Genomic DNA, 12,082 nt, shown 5'->3' with positions numbered 1-12,082 from the left:
AAAGACCCAAATAAAGCCTCTGAAGATGAAAAATATGGATATGAATTGAAAAATACAGTGGATAGAATTAAGAACAGATTTGAAGTTGAAGAAGAAAAGACTAGTGAACTTGAAAACAAAGCAATACAAGCTATCCAAAATATAGCAAAGATTTAAAAGAGAGAGAGGGGGAGGGAGGGTGGGTACATCAAGTGGTCTAACCTTTTGTGTAGTTAGAGTCCCAGAAGGAGAGGGAAGGTGAGAAAACAAAGGAAGGGAAATAGAAAACAAATAACAGGATGGTTGATTTAAATCAAAGCACATTAGTGAGTACATTAACTGTAAATGGCTTAATGCCCCAGTTAAATGGAGAGATGATCATTCTGGCTAGAAAATCAAGACTCAGTTGTATGCTGCCTACAAGAAGAAAATTTTGAATAAAGACTCAGATAGATTCAAAATAAAAGAATGAAAAGAGATTTACTATACCAGTAACATGAGAAAGTTGGAACAAATATATCAATACTAGGCAAAATAGACTTCTGACCAAGGAATAGTAACAGGCCAATTCAAAGAAGACATAGTAATCTTATATATGCATGTAATAAGAGAGCTCAAAATACCTGAAGTCAAAACTGATAGAATTGAAAGGGGGAAAAAATAAAATCTATACTTATAGCTAAAGATTTTTATATTTCTAAGTAATTTATAGAACAAGTAAACACAAAGTTAGTAAGGATATGGAAGACCTGAAAAACACTAGTAAAAGTTGACTTAGTTGACATTCACAGAGTACGCCACTCAACAATAGCATGATACAGACTCCTTTCAAGTGACCATGGAATGTTCACCAACTCAACCATAAAACATGTTCCAATAAAATGAAGAGGATTAAATCATACAAAAGTATTTCCCTGACCACCCTATAACAGATATAAATTAGAATTCAATGACAGAAATATTTAAGAAAAATCTTCAATTGTTTGAAACTTTATTTTTTAAATTATTTTTTAAGATTTTATTTATTTGTCAGAGAGAGAGCACAAGTAGGGGGAGCAGCAGGCAGAGCAGGCAGAGGGAAAAGCAGGCTCCCTGCTGAGCAGGAAGCCCATGCCGAACTCAATCCCAGCACCCTGGCATCATGACCTGAGCCAAAGACAGACGCTTAACTGTCTGAGCCACCCAGGCATTCCATTTGTTTGGAGCTTTAAAAAGAACACAGATCGAATCCACAAATCAAAAAAAAAAAAAAATCACAAGCAAAATTTAAAGTTACTTAAAATTGAATGAAAATGGGGGCTCTTGGGTTGCTCAGTGGGTTAAGCTTCTGCCTTCGGCTCAGGTCATGATCTCAGGGTTCTGGGATCGGGCCCCACATCGGGCTCTCTGCTCAGAGGGGAGCCTGTTTCTCCCTCTCTCTGCCTGCCTCTCTGCCTACTTGTGATCTCTCTCTCTCAAATAAATAAATAAAATCTTTTTAAAAAATGGAATGAAAATGAAAACACTTAATGTCAATATTTATGGGATGTACCTAAAGCAATGCTTTGAGTGAAATTTAAGCAATAAATATTTATGTCACAAAACAAGAAAGGTCTCAAACCAGGGATCTAAGCTTCCAAGTTAAGGAACTAGGAAAAAAGGGCAAACTAAACATAAACAGGCAGATGTTAGAAGATAGTAAGGAGAAGAGCAGAAATTGAAGAAAACAGCAGAGCAAATCATTGGAATTGAAAGATTAATAAAGTGACAAACTTTTAGCCAGACTGATAAGGACAAAAGGAGAGAAGAGAGAGGACTAAATTAGCTACTACTAGAAGTGAAAAAGGGGACATCACTACAATCCTCATATACATGAAGAGGACAATAAGGGGGATATTATGAGCACTATTTGGCAACTTAGATGAAATGGACAAATTCCTTGAAAGAAGTAAGTTACTAAAGCTCATTTGAGAACAAATAGCCAAATACCCCAAATAGCCCTGTAGGTACTAAAAAAATTGAGTTTGTAGTTCATGACTTTCTTATGAAGAAATCTCCAGGCCTAGTCTTCACTAATGAATTCTACCAAACATTTAATGAAGGCATAATACAATTCTGCACAAACTTTTCCAGAAAATTGAATAGAAGGGAAGACTTCTCATTCTTTAAAAAAAAAAAAAAAAAAAAAAACCCAGATTTATTTATTTATTTATTTATTTATTTATTCATTTTAGGGAGAAAGAGAGGGAAAGGGCGAGAGAGCAAGTGGGGAGAGGGGCAGAAGGAGAGAGAATTTCCAACCAACTTCCCACTGACTGGAGAGCCCTATGCAGGGCTCAATCCCAAGTCCCTGAGATCATGACCTGAGCTGAAATTAAGAGTCAGACACTTAATCTACTGAGGCACCTGGGTACCCCAGAATTCCTATTCTTTTTATGAAGCCAGCATCACCCTGGTACCAAAATCAGATGAAGACATTACAAAAAATGAGAACTACAGACTGGTATGTCTCATTAAATTAGATGCAAAAATAACTCTATTGGGGTGCCTGGGTGGCTTGGTTGTTGAGTGTCTGCCTTCAGCTAGGGTGGTGATCCCAGGGTCTGGGGGTGAGCCCCAAGTCGGACTCCCTGCTCAGTGGGAGGCCTGCTTCTCCTTCTCCCAATCCCCCACTTGTTTCCCACTCTTGCTGTCTCTCCCTTTGTCAAATGAATAAATGAAATTTTAAAATTAATAAAATAAACTATTTTATTTATGTAATATATAAATATATAATATGTACATAGATAAATATAAATATATAATATATACAAAACTTTGAAAAATAACTATCGTGTCGAATCTGGCAATACATTAAAAAGATGATAAATCACGAAAAGTGGGCTTATCCTAGGAAACAACTTCAGCGTCATTCAATAGGCAAATGATTAAACAAACTGTGGTGCCCCCCATGATACTACTCAGTAACAAAAAAGAACAAACTATTGGTATATGCAACAATCTGAGATGACTCTCCAGAAAATTATGCTGAGTGGGGGCCAAAAAGTAACAAATAATACGTTTTCTATGATTCCATTTATATAACATTCTAAAAATAATAAAATTATGGAATTGGGAAACAAAGGTTAAGGAAGGAGTGGGGATGGGAGGGATGTGGGTATGGCTGTAAAAGGGCACCGTGAGGGGTCGTGGTGGTGACAGAAATCTTGACTGTATCATTGCTGCCATCCAGGCCATGAGATTGTGCTGTAGTTGTATAAGATGTTACACTGGGAGAAACGAAGCAGAGGGCACACCTTTGTATTATTTCTTAAAACTGCATGTGAATCTACAATTATCACAAAATTGAGTTTAATTTTTAAAAAAAGTGAAAAAGAAATGACCACACACAGTGTTGGCAAGGATGTATAACAAATGGAATAGTCATTCACTGCTGGTAAGAATGAAAAGTGGTGCAGCGATCTTGGAATATTTAGCAGTTTTGTAAATAAATGAACAGTTTGCACTTCTGCACCCAAGAGAAATGAAAACATACTTTCATGCAAATTCTTATATGCAAATGTTAATAGCAGCTTTGTTTACATTAGCCTCAAACATTCATGAATAGGTGCATGGATAAATAAATGGTGGTATATCCATGAAATGGGATACTACTCAGCACTGAAAAGGAACAAATCACTGATACATACAATAACATAGATGAATCTCAAGAGTGTTATTTATGCTAAATGAAAACAGTTGGTCACAAAAGGGCATAGACAGTATGCTTTTATTTATATGATATTCAGAAAAAGGCAAAACTATAGAGATAGATCAGTGGTTGCCATGGATTGGAGTTGAGGAGGAGATTGTAAAGGAGGAGCAGGGGAAGTTTGGAGGTAATGAAAATGATCTTGACTTAGGTGATAGTAGTTACATGACAATATTTGTTAAACTCATCAAATTGGATGCTTAAAATTAGTGAATTTTATTATTTCTTCCCTATACCTCAGCTATACTTGTTTTAAAATCCTATGATGGTGAATCTGGAAGAGATCTTGGAGATCAGCTAGTCTAACCACACTCATTTTAGAGGAAGTGAAAGTGACCAGGGATGTGGTCAGGGAAGTCAGGGAAGTCTCAGGCTGGGCACATAGGCAGGGCAACAAAGGCACCTATTTGGCTGGAGCAAGGTGAGTGGGACGTGAGGGGTGGGACTGGGAGACGAGGCTTGTCACATGGGAGGGGAGACAGGATCCAGAACCCTGGAGTGCTGTTAGCTCTATGGCACCTTTGTGCAAATTAGGGGAAAAAGGCACCTTTTCTGGGTTGACCAATTAGGAAAAGAGAACCTGTGGGCGGATTAATCAGTGAAAAGAGCCAGAATGCAGAGCTGGGGAGCAGACTTCACTGCCACTCATAACCTTTCAGCTCAATGTCCCCATGCAGTGCTTGGTTGAGAGGCAGGCATGCCTGAATACCCAGTGACATTATCTGGGCTGGTGCCATCGGGTGGTGACAGCGATTTTCTTAGTGGTGTGCAATCATCCCATTTACATATTCTCAACTTTTGTTCCTCCCCTGGGGTACAGATTATAGCTGAACCCCTGTTCTTGCCCTCTAGCTGTTGGTATTCTAAGTGTTCCTCATCAGTGCACCCAGGTAGGTTAGAGCATTTGGGGCAAACACAGAGCAGTGTGTGAACTCTGCAAGACCCTCTCCTGCCTGCGTCCATTACAGAGTCCTCCAGCACATCACGGGTCCCTCTTGGAACATAACAACATTCCTGGTCCTGTATCCCACCCTGGGCCTCATCCCCCGAGTACACCAGAGCATTCCTCCTACTGTATACAGTGTATACACCTCTGCCCCTTGACTTATACAGGCTGTAGTTTTCCCTACAATCTCCCTTCATGGCAGACATGGTCTTGTGAAAAGCCAGTGTGTCTAATCAATTGGTTTCCCATTTCAATCAAAGGTATTTATTCTTTTGAAAACGCGACCAGTGCCTGGGTTTGCACATCATTGCCAACACACATCTGGAGAGTCTCTTTCTCTTCCTTCAAGTCAGATCTCCTCACAGATATCAGTTTCTGTTCCAGGATCCTAATCTTGGGGACAACAGAGGCCACAGAAACCCTCACTCTCACCCTGGACCCTGCTCCAGGGTCCTAGAGCTTGGGAGTGATACAAGCCCAGTCTCTAGAGTTCCCACTCTGTTTTTGCTGCTGTAGGGTGAGAAGGTACGGGATCACAAGCCTATGGGTAGATACTTATCAGAACCATGTAAACTAATTTTCCAGAATTTCCCCAGGTGAGCTTTCTAATGACTCCTAATAGGCAAGAAAGCCTTACTACAATCCCAGGCATTAAAAAACTCCTTGCCTGTTTCTTGTCAGTTTCCTGGGGAGAAATGGGCCTTCTTTTTTTTTTTTTTTTTTTTTTTTTTTTTTTTTTTTTAAGATTTTATCCATCCATTTGACAGAGAGAAATCACAAGTACACTGAGAGGCAGGCAGAGAGAGAGAGAGAAGGAAGCAGGCTCCCTGCTGAGCAGAGAGCCCGATGTGGGACTCGATCCCAAGACCCTGAGATCATGACCTGAGCCGAAGGCAGCGGCTTAACCCACTGAGCCACCCAGGCGCCCCAGAAATGGGCCTTCTTAATGATAGCTGGGTCAGACTTTGTGGTCTGAAGATCAGACCAAGGGTGAATGATCTCTAGGAGTTGCCACATGTCTGCCTTATCAGGAGAGCCTATGGGAATTCATTTACTAATTCAACAAAGACTTACTGAGTACCTAGTATGTGCCAAAGACTAACTGAGTGCACAGTATGGTAGATTTTACATGTCAGCTGGACTGGGCCATAGAATGCACAGATAGCTGGTTATGCATTATTTCTAGGTATGTCTCCATGTGCCAAGCAGTATTCAAGATGCAAGCATACAGCGGTGAGCAGAATATACAAAAAGTCCCTGGATGCAAGGCACTTCCATTGTGATGAGGAAGAGAAGGAGGAATTGATAAATCAACATCTGTTAGTTGTCATAGCAGTTATGGAAAAAAATAGATCAGGATGCTGGGGGAGGGTACTATTGTTCTCAACAGCAAGGCCAGAGATAGTCTCACCAAGGAGCTAACAGTTGAATGGGGTCTGAATTGAAGAAATGGTCCAAGCCAGTGTCTAAGGGAATAGTGTTTCAGGTAGAGGGACTAACAGTTGCAAAGACGCTGGAGTCACAGCATGCTTGGAATGTTTGCAGGGCAGCAGGAAGGCCAGTGTGGCTGGAATGAATGAGTAAGGAAAAATGCAATTGTAGTCACTCCCTGTCTAACCCATCATCAACTCCACTGTCAAGAAAATGTTGTCAAGATCTGCTGAAATTTGGGGAGTTGCTTGCAATGGAGCATTATTGCAACAATGGCTGATTAATGCACTTGCCACTGTATTTATAACAAAGTCCAAACTCTATGTGGACTACCAGAGCTGCATGACCTTGTTCCTCCCTGCCTACCTGCTATTCCTTCTCCCTTCCACATGGTGTTTTGCCCGTGCAGTGTTCTCTTTAGCTTTTGAACACACAACGGAATACTCCCCCCCCCCATCTCAAGCCTTTGTACATTAAGTTCTTTCTGCCTAGAAATCTCTTTTCCCAGATTCTGCATGGTTGACTCTTTCTGGCCTGCTCAAGTGTCTCTTCTCAGTTGTCTCCCTCTTCAAGTAAGCAATCACTCTACTTTCTTCTCACTGTTTACTGCAATGTACTGAAAACTTCTGCTTGCTGAAATCATGTTTTGAAAAATTATGTTGTTTTGTTTATTGACTCTTTTCCTCTTCTAATATGTAAAAACCATGGGACCAGTGACATTGATATGTCCAACTTTTATTCCCAGTACCTATAAAAATGACCTACAAAAGTTAGTTCTTTGAAAAGATTATTAAAATTGATAACCCCCTAGCAACACTGAATAAGAGAGAAAGTACATATTACTAGTGTCTGAAATGAAAAAAGGATATCACTGCACATCTTACAGACTAAAAAAATAAGAGGATATTATGATCAATTAATGTCAAAAAATGCAACGATCTTGAACAAAGGGACAATTCCATGAAAAACACAACTAACTGAAAAGAAACAAAATCTGAATAGCACCGTATCTATTAAAGGTTGAATCTATACTTTAAAACTTTTCTACCATAAGGGAAATTATATGGGTAGCAAATTCTTCCAGACATTTAAGGAAGAAATAAACTCTTCCAGGGAATAGAAGAAAGAAAGCATTTTTTCAGCTTGTTTTATGATGCCAGCATAACTTTTATACCCAAACCTGATAAGAACATTGTATAAAATCCATTGGGACATAAAGTGAGTAATATATCAAAACCAAATTAATTTTATTCCAAGAGTACATCGATTGAGATGATTAAGGAGATTTCTTTTTTGTTCAATTGATGCTATAAATTATAAAGATTGGGTTATAAAGATTAAACCAACCTTGCATTCCTGGAATAAACCCGAACTCAGAGAAAAGTCCATTCTACATGGCTGCATGGGTTTTCTATCACCTCCTGGACCCCACCTCCTACTGTTCTCCCCCAGTTTGTTCTACTCCAGCTACATGGCCTCCTACTGCTCCACAAGCACCCAGGCACGTTCTTGCCTCAGAATCATCATATGTGCTGTTCCTTTGCCTGAATCACCTTTCTTCTAGGCAATCCCATGTCTAGCTCCCTCATTTTCTTTTCTCAAAAGTGATCTTCTCCATGAGGCTTTCCTGATTTCCCTATCTAAAATGTCTATCCCTCTCCCACCCCTGATGATTTCTAGCCCCTTTTCCTACTTCACTGTTTATCTTTAGCCTTTACTACTATCTAACACACTATACCTTTTATTTATTTACTTTGTGCAATGGTGAATTTTACATGTCAACTTGACTGGGCCACAGAATGCATGGAGATCTGGTTAAACGTTATTTCTGGGAATGTCTGTGAGGGTGTACTCAGAAGACATTAGCATTTGAATTGGTGGATTGGGTAAGGCTGATATTTCCTAGTGTGGGTGGGCATTTTCCAAATCACTGAGGCTTCAGACAGAACAAAAAGGCAGACACAAGTTAAATTCACTCTGTTTCTGACTGATGAGCTGGGACATGGATCTTTTCTTGTCCTTGGAGCTCCTGGTTCTCAGGACTTCAGACTCAGACTGGCTTCTACACCACCAGCTTCCCTGGGTGTTGAGGATCAGATGCAGACTGGAAACTGTGGAACTTCTCAGTCTCCATAAATGCATGATCCAATACTATATATATACATATATATATATATATATATATATTCTATATATATAGAATATAGTATATATACTATAGTATATATACTATATACTATATACATATTCCATATACTATATATATGTATATATATATATACATATTCTTTCTGTTCTATTTCTCTAGAGAACTCTGACTAATGCACTGCATATGTTGATTGTCTTCCCTAATTAGAGCAAAAGCTCCATGAGGGTAGGGATTTTTATTTGTTTTTGTACTGCTGTATCTCCAGCATCTAGAACAGTACTTGGCATATGGTAGGCACTCTTTTTTTTTTTTAAAGATTTTATTTATTTATTTGACACAGAGAGAGAAAGATCACAAGTAGGTAGAGAGAGGGGGAAGCAGGCTCCCTGCTAAGCAGAGAGCCCGATGTGGGACTCGATTCCAGGACTCTGAGATCATGACCTGAGCTGAAGGCAGAAGCTTAACCCACTGAGCCACCCAGGTGCCCTATGGTAGGCACTCTTAATAAATATTAGAGGTATGAGTGAATGTCCTCAGTGTCCTTCATAGTAGGACATACATTCAGCAGTTCAGTAATGAAGGACCTACCATACCCCTAGGAGTGCTGGCAATGTAGAGATGAGTTAGGTCCCATCTCTGCCCTCCAGCATGAGGTATATTGGTGAGGGGCAGCATAGGGAAGATTCAGATACAGAAACTATTCAACTTAGTGAGTCAGATACAGTTGATTTTCATTGTTTGAAGCACTTATTCTCTATAAAGTCATTGTGACACTGAATTAAGAGTACCAAACTACTGCTCCTAGGGAAAATACAGGGTTAGTTACTATACAGGGCCTCCAGTTACAATACTTTTGTCATCCAAACAATACATCACCTTGTTTTTTGTGTGTTTCTTCATATGTATTGATGATTCACTAAAGCTGAACTCACAACCAACAGAACTAGTATCCATGTCTTGATGAAACTTAGCTAACACATGTGTTTTCTTCATGAGGTGCACCACAGCTTTCTTGCACTTGGGAACATGAGACAGTAAAGGACAAAACTACCAAACAAATGCATAGAAAGATAGAAACAAAACAAAACAAAACAAAACAGGGCACAAAGTAGACCATGAAAGGACACGTTCACAGCCTGGGAGCTGGAGCAAGAAGGGAGAGCATTCTCAGCTGAGAATCCATGTGTGGAAGGACTCAAGCTTTTCACCACTCTGCACCAGTCTATGAGTGATGGTATTGATTTTGGGGTGAAGTCCTAGGGAGTAGTGAATTCACAGATATGGAATCTGCTAATAATGATGATCCGCAGCATTTAATGGCACCTCTGCAACTTACTGGCACCCTCGCAGACCAAGAAGGGAGGTCAAAGAGAAACAGTTGACAAGGAGGGGTGGGCCCTGCTGGAGACCTCAAGTCTAAAAGAGAGGAGCACATTCCCAAAGCTCCTCCCTGAGACAGTTTCCCCCATACCCTCCCCTCTGTCCCCTTTGGACAAACACATTTGCAATCTGCTAACCACGGCTGGTTTGAATGACTTGAGTTGTCAGGTCTGATTTTGTTCTCTGAAAGTCAATTTTTATTCTTAATACTTCCAGTCTCTCTGCAGAGCTGACAGCTCCCCGCAGTGTGTGTGCGCCACAGCCAGGGGAGATCTTGAGGGGGAAAAAAAAAGGCCCTCTTCAGGAATGAGGCTGCTTATGTGGATTTCCTGACAGCTTGGACGGATTGACTTTTCTTCTGCTCTCTGCACTAAGAGTATTTACATAGGAACAACTCAGAGATTTTAAGTCTGCAAGTCCATCCCCAGGGCTGAGAGCATACCCGAAATCCTCATCTCCCATCAGTGATACCGCAGGGTTTCCAGACCAACCATGGAGGGGTGGCAGGGCATGGGGGAGGGGTTCAGGTGAGGAAATCACAACAGGAGTCCTCCTCAGTGTGAGCCCTTTCTCCAGCTACTCCCATGGCAGGAAGCAGATGCAAGGGAGGCAGGAAAGGTTGAGGAGGGTGTGTGTCCCATACAAAATGATCCCACTTGTTTTTCCTTTTTCAGTAGTGGGATCAGATGCTCGGGCTATGTGCTCTGCAGGATGGCCAGATGTTTATAATGCTCAGAGAAGATGGGTGGTTTCTGCATTATTTATCTTTTTCTTTTTCTTCATTATTCCCAAGGTCTCATACCATTAAAGCATTCAAGCATCCTATCCATCGGTCAGCAAAACATTTACTGAACATCTTCTATGTTCCCTAGCCTATGCTAGGTATTGGGCACACAGAAGTGAACAGGTCAGATGTGGTTCCTGTTCCTGTTAAGCTAATGGTCCAGAAGTGGAGATACACAAATACTGACTCATGTTGCTTTAACTACAAATGAGTGAAGAGTACAAGGAGAAATTTAGGGAACAGAGGAGGATATTTTAAGAGAAACTAATTTAGTTTGGGGGTTCTGAGAAGGCTTTCTGGTGGAGATGGCATTTACATTGAGATTGGAAGTGGGAGTAGGAACTGGCCAGGTAGAATATGACGTTTCCTGACTGAGGGGAATAGCATGTACAAAGGTCCTGTGGTAAGAAGGCAAACTTGTAGACATCTGAAAGGTCATCTTGACCTCTTCCTTTCCCTATTTTATTGATGAAATACCTGAAGGGGAGTGAATTGCTCAATGTCACACAGTGAATTAGAAGCAGCACAGGGGTTTGATCCTGAGAGCCTGTTCTCAGTATAGCTCTTTTCCCCTGATTTCCATCAAGGCCTGTTGGCCCATCAATTTCTCTCTTGGATCACAGGTGATCCACTTGACTTCTCTTCCTCAATCCATAGCCCTTGACACATTGACTTGGGGTAGGTCACTCAAGAATTGTGAAATAAGAGGAAATACATCTATGGTCCCTGGCCCCAATACCTGCCTGACATAGGGCTTCTGAAACCCTTGTAAACAGGGACACTTAGATATTTTGCTCTAATATTTAATTTTTGACACAGTGACTGGCACAGTTACTGACACAGATCTCCTAAAGCTCTAGTACTTTTCTAAGTGATAAGAGTGTTAGGAACACCTTTTGTTCTACTATTTGGTCTTTGACTCTGGTTTCCTACACAGGGCTCCTAAGTCCATTTGAATTTCCTTGGTATTAAGACTGTCTTTTCTTCTAATGGGGTGACCCTGGCTGGCTCCTTGGTGGGGACTGGTCACTAAGACATCATTAGAAATTTCAGATCTTCAGCCTCACCCTTCATTCTTTAGAGAGGGGAGAAGGCCTGGAAATGAAATTAATAATTGATTTTGCCCATGTCATGAAGCCTCTATAAAAATCCCAATGGTATGTGTTCAGAGAGCTTCCAAGTTGATGAACACATCTTCATACCAGGGGATGATGTGCCCCAACTCTAAAGGGATAGAGCCCTGGTACTTGGGACACTTCCAGACCTTGTCCTATGCACGTCTTCATCTGACAGTTCATTCATGTCCTTTATTATATAATCAACCTTCAAACATAAGTAAGCATTTCTTTGAGTTCTGTGAGCTGTTAGCAAATAATCAAATCCAAGGGGGAGGAGGTCATGGGAACTTCTTGCTTTGTACTCACAAGAAGTTGTGTGTAACCTGAGGACCTAGCACTTATGATTGGCATCTGACTTGGGGGTGCACAGCCTTGTGGGACTGAGCCCCTTACTTGTGGCATCTGATGTTATCTCCAGATATAGTTCAGATAGAGAGTATCTGAATTGAGTTAAATTGTAGGATACCCAGCTGGTGTCATAGAATTGCTTGGTGTGGGGACCCAGCCCCCAACATTTGATGTTGGAAGTTGTATGATAGTAGTGTGAAGGTAAAGGTGAAAGACC

Source organism: Mustela nigripes, unplaced genomic scaffold (assembly GCF_022355385.1).
Source record: "Mustela nigripes isolate SB6536 unplaced genomic scaffold, MUSNIG.SB6536 HiC_scaffold_76, whole genome shotgun sequence".
In the NCBI taxonomy this organism is placed as follows: domain Eukaryota; kingdom Metazoa; phylum Chordata; class Mammalia; order Carnivora; family Mustelidae; genus Mustela; species Mustela nigripes.
Note: the sequence above shows the minus strand (reverse complement) of the source record.